At 37.3% G+C, this 17,758-nt stretch overlaps 1 long non-coding RNA gene across 2 annotated transcripts in view; it reads right to left on the bottom strand.

Moving 5' to 3' along the window:
• Window positions 1-3,290: 3,290 nt before the first annotated feature.
• LOC106044851 (uncharacterized) overlaps window positions 3,291-17,758 on the bottom strand; it is a 135,869-nt gene continuing 121,401 nt past the window's right edge. For both annotated transcript variants that reach the window (XR_010834522.1, XR_001212498.3), the window contains exons 3-6: window positions 15,083-15,184; window positions 6,350-6,493; window positions 5,487-5,617; window positions 3,291-3,903 (exon numbers count right to left, since the gene is read on the bottom strand). This is a non-coding gene — a long non-coding RNA (uncharacterized lncRNA). The remainder of the gene's footprint in view (window positions 3,904-5,486; window positions 5,618-6,349; window positions 6,494-15,082; window positions 15,185-17,758) is intronic.

Below are 17,758 nucleotides of genomic sequence, written 5' to 3'. Positions count from 1 at the left end.
TACTAGGCTTGTTTGAGCTTCACTTAGTTGTATTTAGATTAAATTTTTCATTTAAACCTCTCTACTGTTTTTACTGGTCTGCTGTGAACAGTAAAGCACAGATGACTCACTTCCTTCACCAACCACTTTAACATGTCTCTAAGGAACCCAGCATAATTTGGTTTAACCTTTATTTGAAGTGGCTGTGGCCTGTAGTCAAGTAATTCGTCCTGGTCTCTCGTGTAGTCATTTAAGTTAGGGATCACTGTAATACAATCCTCATTTGTTAAATTGTGGGTTTACAATCAGTTCATAGGAACCTATGTTAAATGTTTTATCACTACAAAAGGAAAGATGTTATAGTAACAACTTTCACATCATTGGTCTTTCCTTTGCAAGACTTCTTGCTGAAACACTAAGAAAAATGCTGGGTTTTGTCTCAATAGTGCACTTAGCCATTTGAGACACAGCAGAATTTTGTACACAAATAATTTTACACCACTCATTATCTAAAAGCCAAGTTTCTTTCTGAATGGGTTTAATAATTACTCATATAATTAAAGTTTAAAAAAACAAACAAAAAATAAAAACACGATAAATCATATTAAACAGTCATGTCAGCTTGAGAACAGCAAGTCTAGGACAAAACTCTGATCCTATCTTTCCTTTGTTGCATCTCTAGAGACTCGGTTGTCTGAGAGATATGCTGGCCAATGGTGATAAAATGAGAAATAACTAAAATAATAACTTTCTATTAACTCTGTGATCTATAATATTTAGAGTTAACAAACAAAGTATTTCAGTAGTAATTATAACAGCTATTCTCTTTAAAGCAGATATAGCTGACTATTTAACTGTGCAAACCATATAACCCGTTGACTACGCTGTTTTCACATCAAGATATACTAGTTGGTTTATATTTGTCCAGATGAAATGGATACACTCATCCACTCTCGGTGGAAAGTTATTAGTTGCACAATTGCTATGTGTGTGTATATATGTAGATATATAGAGATATACACATACATATATAAATATATATATATACTATATGCAGATGGAGACTAATACAACATGGGGACTCGGAATAAGTAGTTTAATCCAATGATTCAAGGATGAGTTAAGAGAGAGCTTGTGTTACGTATGCTAAACCACTCTGATTACAAAAAAACAACTCAACAACAAACTCCACACACTGAAATCCAGGCTTATTCCAACTCTCATGTTGTATTTATGCTACCCTTAGCTGTCCCCTCTTAATAAAATTTATATCATTTGAAGATATCTATAATTATTTACCAACTCTTTTTTTTTTTTTTTTTCTTTTTCCTTGTCTACATATCAGCTGGTCATAAAAAGTGAAAAGGGAAGGGTTTAGAGCCAGAATTCTGCATTTCTCTGCTTTCAACAGGACAGATATTTAGGAAAGTTTCATTAACCCTTTGACCATTACACTCCTTCTCTGCATCAATATGTGGCTGTATTTGATCATTTGGGGGTAGTAATTAATGTAAAGACAGACTATGTGTATGTACATGCATACACACACCGCCTGGGACTGTAGAACAAGAGCATGTCTGGTGAACTGATGGTGAATTCAGTACAAACAAGCTGTGTTGTTACTGCCATTTCAGACAGAAACCTCCTGTAAAAACATATTTGCCCCATAACAATCTCTCTCTCTCTCTCTCTGTTATCACCAAGATGTTTTTTTACGAGTTCCTTTCTTTTTTTTAATGCTCAAGCAAGGAGAAAAATATTTTGTTTGATTTAAAAATAATAATAATTCAGCTACATTTCCAGTTAATTGTTCCTTTGGGCCCTAGTTGCTGAATTGCTTGCTGTTTCTGAGGTGTAAATAAACGTTTTGATTTCTGACGTGGTTGCAAAGAAACTTGTAATTTATTTGTGAAATGCTCAAATAAAGGATGTATGGGCTTTTACCTTTTGTCTGGGCGTAGACCTTCCTGATGCAGTACAGCAGGAATGGAGGACTACAAAACGACCCTGTGACTGTCAAAGCAGTGGAGTAGCCTGAGCTCAGTACAAGCTCCTACATTGCTCTAAGCAAAAGAGATGAATTGCGGCCTTCATCATCATCATGCCATGTTTATAGACTGAAAATCTGGAGGTCACAGATGTAATTAAAGTTTGACCATACAAGAAAGCAGTAGTAGATTATTCAGCATCTATTCAGGTAACAGTAATGCTTTGCCATCTGAAGCCACACTTTCATTACAAGAGTCGCATTGAGTGAAATCCAGGTCACATGTCCCTAGGCTGAATTGTGTGCGGAAGCTTTAATGGATTTTTGTTGCACCTCCTTTCTGCTTCACCTGGTCACCTTCCCCACCTACTACCATCATTTCAGCTTATGTAGAAGAGATATCCAGAAAAGTGCACATAGTAACACTGAAACAGGCTGAACAAATGTCAGTTGGCAAGCACCACACTGGCAAGCTACAGGAAGGACTGCATTGCTGTCGTTCAGTAGTACTCACTGCTGTCATGGCTGATGACATGATGGCTTTTAACAGTGAGTGCTGCCATAGTCCATAGTCATGTCTGATATGCTCCCTCCCCCTGCTTAAGTGCCATGAAAGTATCACCATGCAGATATGAATGCAGATGTAGTCTACTTGTTGCCCTGACTCATAAAGTCTTAGTCCAAAATTTAGAGCCCTTATGTCCTTCAAGCCTGCGCTGCTCTAGGACAGGTTGTCCCCAGAAGTTTGCACTGCTCTAATGTCCTGTGCCAGGAACTTCAGGCTTTATTGACAAGGTTTATCCCTTTAACATGCATTCCTAGTAGCAGGACTCAAGGTTTATAAGATGCTATTTTCTTTTTTGTCCAAGCTCTCATAATCTGTAATTATGAGAGGTAAGGAAGCAGGGTGCTTTGTGTGCTTTTTCCTGTGCTGCCAGCTGCTCCCAGTCATTGCAAAAGGTTCCAGCAGGTGACGTAATAAATAGTAGACAGAACCAAGGCCAGAATAAAGAACAGAAAGCTAGGCAGAATTAAAATATTGCAGGGAATTTGCATCATAGCACAGTATTGCCTTTTTGCCAGGAAATTCTTTTTCCAGCACATAGCCTGAGATTGTTGGATTTCTGAAATTCCTGTGAGTTGATTTTTTTTTTTTTTATGGTTTTCTAGAAAGTTACCTAAAGTGACAAAGAAGCATAAAGATAGAATATCCCTGGAAAAGGTTTTTACTACATGTGAGAATAGAGGACACTGGGGAGGAAGGACAGCACTAGAAGGAAACATTTGAGCACAAGCCACAGCAGTTTGCTTTCCCTGAGATCCACCTCCACAGGCCTCTGCTTTGTATCTTTGCCTATTGCCTAAGGTTTATCAGGCTTTGAATCTAAAGGGGGCTTTTGATGTGGTCCGTAATAAGTAGAGGATGAAACAGTGTATATGACACTTGCGGTGTAATTGAGCAAAAGGTCATTACCTGAAAGCCACAGCAAAAGAGTGTCACCTCCTTTGGTGTCAGTTGAGATCATTGTCCTAAACTAATGCTGTGCCTTGTATCTTAAAAGGGTCATTTGAAACACTATAAAGTTAAATCATAAGCAAGGAAATGGTAACAGAGAGAGAAAATGCTGAAGGTTTTTAGTCAGGTAGAAGTTTTCCATTGCCCTTTTGACCTTATGCCTCATCTAACAGCACACGTTCTGGATTGCAGTCTTACTGTTACTTGCTAACTTTGCACAGTTCAATCCAGTTACATTTTTCTCCTGCAATAGTAAATCAGAACAGCCCCTTCTGACTTCAGTACAACCTTCTTACCTGCAGAAACAAAGCAAGGGTCATTGCTCCTGCTGTTAAACTACCGGGATGCTCTTCCTCAACTGCCACGCCTCTGGCCGGACTCTACTCAGCCACCTCCCAGTGCTTGATGACCTTCGCTGCTCCTGCAGTTACAACAGCACGTAAGTTACTGTAGTCCAGTACATTTCAACATTATTTTATATTTTATAACTCGTGACTCATTTTCTAATTTAATGTTTTAATTGTGGGATACTCACTATCATCGCTGTAGCTGGATGTACATTTTTTATGACTTACTGTCCAAATAAGAAAAGTGAAAGTATTTACAGTGCTTGTTTACTGCAGGCATGGTGAAAACTCAGAATGAAAAACTGTATCTGGACTCTTACATTTAAATTGTTTGCAAAGTGTTCTTCAGTACAGTTACAATACTGGAATAATTGACCTGGGACCAGGATGCTCATAAGCAGCTTCTCTTGGGGTATACATATGAAAAACAAAACAAACAGACAAACACCTTTCACTGTATTGTCTTTCCAAACTGAAGACATACTTTAACAGAAGGATAATGAACCATAAGTAGACAATTCTTACAGACTCGATTAAATCTTCATGTCGCTAACAGGTTTCTAAAATTTTAACTTTTACAAATACAGCCATTGTTGTTTACACTGGTTATCTTGCTTCATGCCAGGAGCCACCAGGGAACAAATTTTATATGGGGCTAATTTTGCCATTCTAGTTATCTTGCCAACTCTACACTTGCTGTAATTGATCTGCTAGGGACAGTGGCAAGATAATAAGTCTAGCCTGCATTTGGAAATGACAGCAAATCAAACAGTGCTTCTTTGTACACAAATAAATAAATAAAACATAACATCATCTGTGTCTCATTCTTTGTGCTATTTGATCAGCTGCAGTAAACACCTTCCAAGTAGCCATAAAACAGGGATTATAACCTGCCTTGGGGTTACAGCATGTATTATTGACTTGGCTGGTACCAAGGGAGTTAGCTTTTGGTGGGATTTGAACCACCTAGTTCACTGGCAGTGCTAAAAAGCTAGAACACTGAGAGCTGAAACACCCCAATAGTTAAAATAATTATGTAATTGTAAACTTTTTTTTTTTTTTTTTTTTTTTTTTTTTAAGTCCTCTGAAGCTAATATATACTGAAATGTTCCCTATATCTCCAAGGTAACTTAACTGTCATCATCCTTCATATCGAACAAAACCAGCAAAACCTCTAGAGAGCAGGTGCCCCAATTAACAGATATTCAACCTTTCATACACTGAATTGCCAAAAACAAAAAGAACAAGATCAGAATACTTATTTCATAATGGGATGATAGCGAATGTGACAGAGTCCAACAATAAAAAAAAGTAGAAATGATATATTGTAGTAACTACAATAAATCTTGTTCCTTTAGACAGTTAAGTCTAGAGGAAAGATTTAGACTTGCTGGTGCACATGTTCAAGCTGTGGCTATTGGCTCCATGATGTAAGAACTAGACCGGTGCTAGAAAGCTTAGCCATGGTACCTGGCAAGTTTTGCCATTGTTACTATTGGTAAAAAAAAAATGCATTAATCCAGTTGAAAATGTGTCACTTTTGGATCCTGCACAGAGAAATTGAAACAATAACACCTCTAGAGAGCAATCCTTTCTTTGAGCTGACTAAAAAACCCTGCACACTCAGCCCTGCCAAGGGCTCAGTGCAGCTGCTCACCATTGTGCTGGCAGAGGTGATGGTGGGATTTTGACCTGTGTGTACCCATCAAGCTGCATTCTCTTCTGTTTTTACTTCCACAAGACCACAAAGCATCCTCTTCTCACTCTGTTTTGGTGGTAGGGACAGAACTGCAATGTAAAGGTAGAAACACAGAAATAGTCAGAGGGCACAGTTCAAAACCATGCTGGTGGCAGAGCCAACTGGAGACTCAGCCTCCTGGCAAGTGCAGCCACCTCAGCACAGTGACCAAATAGCCAAGATGCAGAGGCACCTTGTGCCAGTACCTTACACAGGCACTGGCTTGAGAGCTGAACCCTGCCTGGGGCAGGGACTACAGCCTCGGCCACTCAGGCACAGGGCTGGGAAGGTCGGGTAGCCCCACGGCCACGTGGCAGCTGAGCAGTTGTCAGACTCTGCCCAGGACACCTGCCAGACATTAAACCTGTTATTAATCCTGACGGGCATGTCTGGGCCCACATATCACTGGGCTGCCAGTCAGCGTTTGTACAAGACAAACAGACCCTCAGCGTATGAAACAACAATGTTGCTGGAGGGTTTTTTTGTTTTATTCCCACCCCCCACCTCTTTCTCACTCTCTGAAGACAGTTCTCTCATCTGGGTCCTGTGCCTTTGACATCCAGTCATCACCCTCGTACTGATGCTCTTTCTTGGCACCTTATTAAAGACCTATCAGGGCTTACTCTTTTTTAACTCTTTTATCAGTTCCATAATAACCCTACTTTTAATTGCAGGTGTCTTCATCATTTACACAACTTGTGGGCTGCAGTGCTTTCTTGCACTCTCAATTTCTGTTCCTTGGCACTGTGTACTTTGTTCTTCAGCAAACGAGCGCTGAGTACCTGAAGCTAATGAAAATGTGTGCTGTACACAGCTCTGTCTTCCAGGGTTGAGTGGATACAATCCAAGACATACTTTCTTCACGGAACAATCTTAAATAAGAATTATCTTGCTGCAGCTCGTCCTTCTCTGTTGCCCTGCTTAGACTGAAGAAGAGAGAGGAAGGCAGTAGGTACATTTAAATGCCAATGTTTAGCAAAGGTGTAGCTCACTGATAACAAAGGTAGATGCATAAATGTAATAATTGTAATGTCCAAATCAAGCTATTAATAATGCGTGTCTATATATATACAAATATAAAAGTTAAAGCGATGTATTTCATTACCCTCTCCCACAAAAGAATAAGCTATTTTTTTTAATTTGTTATTAAACAGTGAGTACTCATTAAAAGCTCAGTTCACTGGGAAAAAAAAATAGTACAATGCAATTAAACTGTACTACAGACTAATTAATATGGGAATTAGTGTGATTCAAATATCTTTAAAGGGATGGAAGTGGGGACTGTAGGCAGCATGGACTTGTACTAGTCATCTTCTTTAGCCCAGAAGATGGATTTTCTGCTACGTTTAGGTTTTGCTGAGGGCTCTATTGTTTTTGTTGTTGTTGTTTTGTTTATAGTTTCAAAGGAAATCTGGAAAAAAAAATCTAATATGAATCTTCACAAAATCTGGAAAAAAAATCTTAAAAAACGATGGAACTAGATTTAGATATTACTTATCCCCATAACGCATTCAGCTCTCACTTTTCCTGAGGAGACCCACTCTCGGCATCTCTCCTTTACACAAATACATTTGAAACAACCTAGGACTAGAAAGTATAAGATTCTCAGCATAGTTAGCTTCTCAGTCATGTAGCATCTTTTCCCTAGGGGAGATCCCTGTTAGTTTGTTCTTTCCAAAGGCTGCTGATTCAAGAACAATTCTTACGAGCTGTCCAATTTCTTGTGAGTCAGAAGACATTTACCAGTTATAGAACAGACTTTTATGAAATGTATCTGGCTGCCTTTCTTGTAATTGAGATGAAAGAAGTATGCCGATTCTCTAAGGAAATGCCATTCAAGGAGCCTGCTAACATTTTATTTTATTTTAACTTAATCCAGAAGTTAACCTATTTAGAAGTAGAATGTCACATGAGTCAACACTGAAAACTTGCCACTCACTTTTGATAACAACAGCATCACAAAAACAGTTAAAAGCAGAGGGTCCTGCTCCAGAGGCGTGCTAAAAAATGTTGTTTATACCAAAATCAAGGATGAGCTTTGGATTAAAAGGCAAACTAAAGTTTGATGATGATGACGGTGCCCCCAAGCTATTTGCCTAGAAATCTGGGTCATGTTATTTATCTTGATGGACCTTCGTAAGTCTGACTACTCTGATTCCTGTCTTTTGGAGGTCGGTCAGTCATTATATCACATGACTTTACTGTCTGAAGCAGAAGAAAAGCATAAGTCGAAGACTTTTTTAAGATCTGATATTTCAATGACCTGAGATCTTGGAAATCCAATTGGCTGACATTCTATTGCTTTATATCCTATATGTCATTTATATAACTGCTGCATTTACACCAAAGCATAAGACCATAAATCAGATCGCCTTTGATTCTCTAGTATTTTCCTCCCAGTTTGTAGAGCTGTAAATTACTCTGCAGGATGACAAACACTGATCTGACTGTTAGATCATTGTGTTATATAGCTGTGTTATGAAGCAAAACCCATTCACAGATACTCATTCATTTGAGAGAGATGTCACTGGCCTAACACAATGAGCTTCTTTCAAGCCCTCCCTTCCATTTCACTCTGTTATTTCTCTGTTAATAAATAAATAAAATCCCCATTGGTTTATGGCTATAGGAGATGAAAGAACTCTTTTTTTTTTATGTCAACATTGTGTAGTGCCGATGATGTCTGGCAACAGTCAAACCTGGCTCCAGCTTCTGTTCTGTTTTCCTTATTAGCATTTTGCTTGGCTGTCCCTGCCAAAGTCTCCTGGACATTTCTGAACTCTGTGAATTGTTGCAAACATTGCAATGTCCAAGTGTGAAATGAACTGCATGGAAACTCCTGGGATCCTGTTAACAGTGTATCAACAATAACCTCAAGTTCACAGGAAACAACAAGCACCTGTTCAAGGGGGAACATGTTCTTAAATTGACATTCAATTATCACTGCATATTTTAGCATTGTTTTTGCACCTTATCTAAGAGTTACCATGAGCCTTGAAAGCCTGTTTACTAATTTAAAATCAGTCTTCAGAAACCAAGACAAAAAAGACAATAATAAGAATTGGAGTATACCAAAAGACAGTGCATATAAATATTATAAAATATATATATATATATATATATTGCAATTATGGTCTACTTAACTGTAAATTCAGATGACATGCCTTATGTAAACCAGGTACTTAACCTTAATAATTACCTCTAAAGTATTTAAATCACATAGGAAAGATTTGATTTTTTAAATGGAAACTGTAACAAAATTACAACAAAGGAAATGGTAAACAGCACTCAAAAAGTATTTCTTGTAACAGTGGATTACCTTAAACATTTAATAATTATAGTCCACATTTTCAGACCAGGAAGCTAAAACTTTATGTCAGGAAGTATTTCAAAAAGTGTTGCATGTTTTAAATCAATTCCCACATTATAAAGAAACGTGTATTACCAGTAGCCTACTATAAAATTAAACCACATCTATATTCAGTCAGCAGCACAGGAATGATGTGCAGGCCTTTAAAAAAAAAAAAAACAGCTCTTACTCATCTGCATGATACGGGAGCTCTGAAGGAATACAGTTTCTGGATTGCTTTAATACAGAACAATTCTTTTTCCAATTCTGGAGAATTTTCATGGACTCACTAGGGGCTGACGGGAGGTCTGTGATTTAACCACTTTCATGTGTACCTTCACTACATTTGTGTAGCTCCTGTAACCATCCTGCAAGACAGCATACCTGCCCGTAAGAAGTTCTTTAGGAAGGCATTCTTGAACAGGAGGAGGAATTACACTGAAATACAGCAGCCTCTGCAGCCTGCTGCCATGCGGACAGACCAAAGTCTGTCAATGAATGACTCCCAGGAGACCAGTGGTGTACTGAGACTGCAGACCTGTCTGATAGCAAACTGTTCATTAACATCTGAGTAAATCAATCAGCCAGAGACTTGTTCATTCATTATAGTCCATGGGTCTGTCACGGGTACAGGTCTTCCCTGGCTCCAGATTGGTTTTTTTTCTTCCTGTCCACTTGATGACTTTGTCATCCAAACTTATCTGGCTTTTTCAGAGCTCATTTATAGTTTGATTTCTTCCAGCCTGATCTAAACTGTCTCTGATTAATGGTTAATGATTAATATCCCATTAACCATGGTCTTACTCCTGAATATTTAACTACTTTGACAGTAGGATGGTGTATTTTCATTTTATGATTATACTAGACAAGTTTAACTTCTGAATTTAATCTAGAAGCCTCAAGATTTACATGTATTTCTAGTCACAAACAGCTCTACTTAATCTTGAATCCTATCCTTCACATCCTTCAGGACTGTGACACTAAATGATTTCATGTAATGAGCATTGCTAAGGACAAGGAAGTGAGAGAGAATTTGCCAGCACATGAAGGAATGATATTGAATACCCGATAACTGGATTGTCTCTTGTATGCTGCACAGAACAATCTGACTCTGAAAATATTTTTACCTTTATACAGGTTGCTCAGATAACAATAGGGAAGTAGACACACACCATATATAAATACATATATAGGTAAATGTGTGGTTTATCTCAAGCTTCTAAGAAACAATCAGGAAAGCCAGATAATATATCCTACTAATTTACCTCATAAACAGGTAGGTTAAATTATATCTATTATTTAATTCAAAAAAAAATATTGTAAATAACAGCTGAGCTATTTGTCAGGATGCATCCTCCTACTCCTACAAAAACTATAACATTTTTTAATAATGAAAGAATGCTGAAACAACTCGTAAGTAAAGCCCCTCTTCTAACACAGCTTGGAACAATTTTTAGCAGGGAACTGTTACAGCTATAAAACATTAGGATAACCTAGAAGAGTACTCCTCTGCTAATGTTAGGCCATAGGTACAACAATTGCACATACAGGCATAAGTGTTCATATGAGACAGAAAACAAAAAAAAAAAAAACTTTTCCGACATGATTTTCATCTTGTAAGAGATGTAAGAGACTGTACTTGGGAGGGCAATTAATCTCACGACAAAGACTTTTTCCCTTCAGTAATGACTATCAACACAATTTGGAAACTACAAGCTAAAAATATGCAACTTGATCTCTAGAGTTAAGTACATAAGGGGTTTTTATTCTTCTGGCCACTGGAAAGACCTAGAAATACATATACCAATAGACTGCACATCTTTCCTGATACATTCCTCTTCGATGTTTCTTCTCCTAATCTTCATGGAATTTTTTTTCCCTTCACAAGTGATGCTCTGGTAATTATTTCCTGCTTTCTTGTTAGCATTTTAGAGCCATGTTCTCCCCTGAATCTGCATTCAGGCAAGTCACACTGACACCAACACCAAATTTATGAAGGGAAAATGTGTTTGCATTACTGCTAATTACTGTTAGTTGCCATTGTTTCCTGCATTAAATAACTTGTATTATCACCACTGCCTTGCTGCATGCTTGATCTCTTACATCTATTACTCACCCTCAGGTTGACTTCTGCCTCCATCCCATTTCCAGGTTATGTCTTTGTTGGACCAAGTGATTATTTTTCAGTCAATGATCCAATTTAGGCATAAAGTAAAACACCCCCAAACTTATTTACCACTGCCTTCATTTCAAATAGCTTAATCTGTCACTTCTAGATGGTGTTTTCTAACAGTACATCTCATTTTCCCCTTTCCTCTCACTTCTTTGCAGTCACGCCAGTTGTAATCTAACAATGAATGAGATTGATTAAATGGTTGGCTTGTGCATGAAACAGTCCCAAGTGGAAAAACACTTAATGGTGGTTAAATATTACACACTGCTGTATATACTACCTGAAAAATGAGCATGACTAACAGAGCAGTCAGAGCCCTTTGGAAATGCCTTTCTAGGCAGAATGGTGCGGGTTTACTGACATATTTTGTCATGCCAGCTCTAATTAAGCTTGTCTAATCACTTCTCAGACAAGGGTTTCAGGCTGAACATATAAATTCTCTAGGACATTATCTGATGTAGGTGTGTAAGTGTCCTGTAGAATAGTAAGGAGGAAAGGTCCATAGGGAAAGTTAATACTTTTTCTTAGATTACATAGGAAAAAGGACAAGCTTTTGGAGACATAACACCTTTGCTAAAGATCAGTGAAGAATGATTTTATCGTATGTCCAAAAGCATGTCTATTTGTAATTCCTCACCTGTCTCATCTGGTCAGAAAAAAGACTTATGTACCTTCCACATCTCATATCCTTATATCTTTGCAGCAACTGATACATCTAAAGTGAAGAAAAGTAGCTGACAAACACACTTCTCTTTGTTTGGGTCTGCTTGTGGCAAACCAAAAGGGGTCTAAAGGAAATTAAATAGTTCCTGCTCATGTACCATCTCACCCTGAGAAATCTTTAATTCTTTTCTGCAGAATAGAACAGCTCTGACAGGTTGTGTCTCCCGAAATTGCCATAAACTGGTGACAAGGGCACACTGCTGCTAGAGATTTGGTGCTAGGTGCTTATATTCTTCCAAGGAAAGAAATTCTGTGTTTAAGTTCTTACTTTGAAGGACCCTTTCCTTCATCTACTAGGTATCTTTTACGCTGCTTGATCTATAGGTAGGTTCTGAGGACACTCACAAGTCAGCTCTTGTGCAGCCTTGCAAGAATGAGGGCAGCTCTAAAGAAAAATGTCAGTGCTTGAGGAATTTTAACCTGGCAAGAGGTGGCAGCTGCAGACTGCAGCAGCTGAGAGGTACCTCGGTCTTTACTGCAAGTTTGAACTCGAGCACATAACTGTCATGAAAATATGACATCGTTTCCTGGGGATCTGCACAAAATTGCATAGAATTATGCTCTATGGAACTCTACTTTTAAGTGCAAGTGGTATTGGTTTTGAGGTAATAACTACCAAGAATAAGGTTATTATCTCCTACTTGCTGTTGTTCATACTAATGCTGCCACCACGCTTCCCTGTGCATCTCACCAAGTCTAGAATTTTGTGGCTATTTGATCAAAGTGGACAAAGCAGGGTTAAAAAGTACAGTATTTAATGTGAGAAATATTGGGAGGAGGAACCAGGATCCAAAAAAAATTCTACTTTGCAAATTCACATGCTAATTTAAATTGGGAAAAAGGCCATAACCCTATTCTCAAGGGTTCAATAGGGAACAAAATCATGCTGCAGGTAGAGTTTAATTACCACATGGCTTTAAATGGTTATTGCTTGAAAGGCGGGTGCCAGAATCAGTTTGGTTCCTAACTTATACTAAAAGAAAAAAAGAAATAGAAAAAAAAAAAGACTACAGTAATGTCTGTAAAGTGCATACATTCAGTAGCAAAAGGCTTTTGTTGTACATAGTTACTATAATTTAGTCTGTGTCATTACTTGAATGTAGACATTGTGTATGTTTTGCTGTGGCCTTGGCTTTTCTAATTTAAATATCTTTGTTGGAACTTTAATTTGTCAGGGAAAAACAAAATATTCACAAAATACATACTATTCTGATTGAACGGATAACAAAGCAAAAACATTCCAAGCTCTAATCATATTCAGCATTTGTGTTCTTTTGTTTTAAATGTAGAAACACTTTGAAATAATTCCATAACAAAGCTTGATGAAAGTAGTAATTAAAAAGGAATCGATCTGATACATCCTATTCTTCAAATTACTATGTTCTGTAAAATGTAAAATTCGGTCTCCTTCACTAAAGCTTTAGTTCCCCATCTTGATTAGGCAAATATTAAAAACAATAAACATTTTTCACTGAAGTGAGCCTTTAATATGGACTAAAAAGAGTGCACTGTGTGTTACATTTTCCACAGAAGACTGGCTCTCACATTAGTGTTTGCTATTAGCGTATTTCACGTCACTCCATCATACTGTCTTTCACTCAAATCCTACATTTGTTGGAGCAGATGGAAAGTTAGTTTAAATTAATTGAAAGCATGCTGTGCACAGCTTGTGGTAACAAGAACATGCAAAGAAGAAAGGAAGATACATCAATTTCCTTTGTAAGATACCTATAATTGTGAGAAGAGATCTCTTAAGAAATCATCAAGATATTATGCTTCTATTTTCTTCCATTTTTTTCTTTCTTTTTACCTTTTTTTTTTCTTCCCCCTAGAGAAAGTTATATTACTTAGAGTGCTTTGATTTTAAAAAGAGAAGAGGTAGTGAAATTGGCTGGACACACACCATTTGAAAAATAATTTCTGTCTGTGATGGATCAAAATAAAATGGCACGCAAAGTTAGTACTTACTGTTTTGCTTCTGTAGTCTGCCTGCAGTTCTCACTAACACTGACAAGCTTTAGGAGGTGAGTTACCTTCTCATCTACTTTAGTAAATATTTGTTCCCATTCCTGGGTTCTCAGCTTTTCTTCTGCCATCACTGAAAATCCAGTTGTCTTCTCTGTTTTCTAAACCAACTGCCAATTTGATTAACACCTATATTCTTTGCTTGCCTGGAATTGCATTGGGCAAACTCATTGGCTTCTTTAGCGATCAGTATGTGGCGATTCTTCAGTACTTTTACAGTTAAAATCAGCTTCAGAACTATCACCATATAAACCATTTAATAAATGATAGCTTTTTAACGAAAAATTAGTGGATTTTTTTTTGTTAAATTGGCCTCTCTAAAAAAAGAAATAAAAATATTCCAACTACTTGTTTCATTGTGGTCTAAAAAGTGAGGGCAGGAGGAAGCAGGTACTCGGAAAGGAAATGTTTCTAAGATGGATGGCATCTGTTTGTTTTGCATGCTCTGTTCTGTTAAGAAGGTTGCAGTGGGGAGGATGGGAGGAGGGTTTGTGCTTACATCTCCGTGTCCCAGGCCAAGGTGAGAACCTCGGGCAAGAACAGGAGTTGTTACTTCTTGTAAAGCAACTGAAAGTGCAAAAATCAATAAGGAAAAGCAGATTCTGGAGTACAAGGTGGGAAAACAGGCAGAAAACAAGAAACCTGCAACACAAGTGTGTTGGTCTTGCTAGGGAACAGATGCAGAGTTAAGCTTTAGAGGTGATGGAAAGAAGTGAGCACCAAGTCCCAGAGGGACTTAAAGTGGAACATGCTGCGAACAAGGAATGCACTGAAATATGTTGGACTGAGAGACCTCAAGGGTCCTCCGCAAAAAGAGTGGCAAGGTGAGAGATCATCATTTTAATTTGTATTGCTAAGTTTTCTCTGTTTCAAATATTGCTGTTATGGTTTGCTTTCAGATTTAAAAGCCTGCCTTTTGAATTTTAGATACCTTTGGCTATCCTTGGCGTCTCTTTATCTATTTATTTATCTAGAAGTTCAAAGAAACCAAATAACATACCATGTTTTTGTCAAAAATCAGCACAGTTATTTTCCATTAATCTTTGGAGAAAATATTATTTTATTTTATACAAAGGCATTTTTCTCCTCCTCCTTCTTACTCTAAATATTCTACCTTTTTGTTGCAGGCCTTATTTCTGCTAGTCACTGAACACATTTGACCACCTTCACTACCTGCAGATTAAATACAACTCTAGTAACTGCAAATAAAAAAGATGAAATAATGCAAAACTTTCTCAATCCTACCTCTGTGGCTTCATCTTCCTTCTTTCCTTCAGTTATTGCAGCTGAGTCCATCTTCTTTTTTGGCGATCCTCCAGAAATATTTGCTTCTTGTATCAGATATTCCTGAAATTAAATTGTGCTCTTGTAAGACTTTATATATATTTTTTGTCTCATTGACTGTTTCTTCCTCAACTATCTCCATATATCCTCACTCTTCCCCAGATTTTTATTAAAATTCTTTATTATCATTATCTGCTTTCAGTTTTGTCCTTTAGACTACAGTAGCTATGGAAATTTCTTTACCTTTTTTCCTAGATTGTACAGATTCATGACCACCCGAACCAGCATTTTTTCTTGTTTTTTAAAAGACCTTATCCCAAACTGGATCATAAGTCTTTCCTTGTACTATTTAATTCACAACAAAATTACACTTCTGCCTGTGTGCCAAACTTCTTGATTTGTAAGCAAGTATGAATAACCACAATGCAAGGGAAAATTTGGCTCCGAGACCAGAACTTCTCTTGAGCACAACAGATGTCTTAGTTCTTATTAACAAGGCTCTTTGGAAATTCAGGGGATTGTATAGGTAATCATTGTTTGATTAATAATTTACAATACCAACAGGATAGAAATGAAAATTGGAGAATGACAATCTCAAAGCAGCTGTATGCCTGTCAAATATGTAAATTTTTTACCCTACTTCCTCTGTTGGGGCACTGCTTAACCCCATGTTGAGTTGCCTTTCTAGAACATAACCCCTACAACATTCATGAATAATTAGATAGTGATAAAGAAACAAGGAATGAGTGAGAATTAACTTTGCACCTCCTATAGTCACTTGAAGATTAATTTGCCTAAAAACTAATTAGCTGACATTCCACAAGCAGCGAACCCCAAATGAAATGCAAAAAAAAAAAAAAAAGACCCACCCTCAGAATTTTTTGCATCTACAAATTCACAAATTTATATACAAACACGCCTACTGTTTCTGAATAATAATAATAATAATATATTAAATAATTAAAAAGAGGTTTTTTTTGTTTTAAGAAGTAAATGAAACGATGCAGCTCAGATACAATCTTTAGCCCTTTCACTGACATCTGCAAGAAAAGTAAATGTCATTACATGAAACTTCTTTCTGAAGATAAAAGTATAATCTAGTTTTAAGATTACAGGGATTTAGATAGCTACAGGCATGTGGATCTGTTTCACTGACTCTGCCACTTAATGTCAGCCCTAGCTTAACAGCAGCCAAATCATTAGTTAGTGCTAGTTATTAAGAAGAGTAAGTAAAATAAGTCAGCAGTTGTGTCACTAAGCCAATGATGTAATTAGCACCTTAGTTTGGAGGCAACTCTTTTACCATCAGAGGAAGAAAATTAGGCAAGAGGAAGCTCCCTGCATAGAAGGATTCATTCTTAAGGCTATGAACCAGTGCTGGGCACAAATGCCAAATCTGCTGAAAGCTGAGACGAAAAGAGGATGAGTAGAATCCAGAATTCTAATTAAGGAGAATAAGAGTTTTAGAAGTTATCAGAGCTTTTAACAGTTATTGTAGCATGAAGCCAAGACAAACATTCTGAGATAGATTCTAGTTAAGCGGTGGAGAATGATTTTGACATTTCTGAAATCTTACCCAGGATACTCCAAGGTTAGCACAAGTTTAAGGAACTGGTTCCCAAACCAGTAACAGTGCACTTCAAGGAAGCCAATAGAACACAGCCCTTCTTAAAGCAAAATAAATAAATAAATAAATAATCAATATTTTTCATTTTTTCAGTGAACTTTTCCAAATCATTCTCATAAGATTAGACAAAACACTCTAAAGTAGGCTGACTGAATAAAAATATCATGTTGACCATTAACTGAGAATATTGAGAACACAGTAATACTATTTTATTTTTTTTAAACAGAGGAAGAGTGAAATACATTTTGGTGCTAAGGTTTTGAACATGAATACATTTTGACAAATCTTTCTCTATTTAAACCCCTACAGTATCATGCCTGTATTGAATTAAAAAAAAAAAAAAAAAAAAAAAAAAGGAAATTCAGTCTTTCCTTGAACAGTTTAAAAAGATAGGGAATCCAGAGCTTCCCTGTGCACAGTGTTCACCTTACAATTAAAAAATGTATTTTACTTCATATTTCTCTGTGTTTAACTCCCATGTAGTTCCTGTTATCTCCTCTGTTTGTGAAGACACCTGTATGAACCTGCTGTGCTTTTCCCCCACTAAATTATTTCTATGTGGGAAAAAGAGACTGTTGTCAGTCTTCTTTACACGCTACTTATCACCTTTATTTCTTTCCATCATTTTAGAGCCTTTTTTTTTTTTTCCTCACTATACTTGCTATAAACCTTGTGGTTTGGACTATATAAAACTTGGCCCCTGGCCTCCTCACTGGCAGAGCAGCGCAAGAAGCCAAAAAGACTGGACTTAGTGGAAGCACTGCTCTGCAACAAGTAAAACATTGGGGCATTTCCAGCATTACTCTCATCCTAAATCCAGCTCCAAGGAAGAAAATTAACTCCATCCCAGCTGAAATCAGGACAAACCTAAAGAAACAATACAGACACCAAGACTGGGTACTTTGGTATCAATCCCAGCACAACTGAGTTCCAGAGAGGATCCAGCTCCATACAAGGCAGAATTCCCCACTTTCAGTTTTACAGCAAAACCATACAACTATGTAAATATG

The sequence above is a fragment of the Anser cygnoides genome, chromosome 12 (genome assembly GCF_040182565.1).
Source record: "Anser cygnoides isolate HZ-2024a breed goose chromosome 12, Taihu_goose_T2T_genome, whole genome shotgun sequence".
NCBI classification, from domain to species: Eukaryota; Metazoa; Chordata; class Aves; order Anseriformes; family Anatidae; genus Anser; species Anser cygnoides.
The sequence above is the reverse complement of the archived record's forward strand: the minus strand, read 5'-3'. Positions and strand labels throughout refer to the sequence as shown.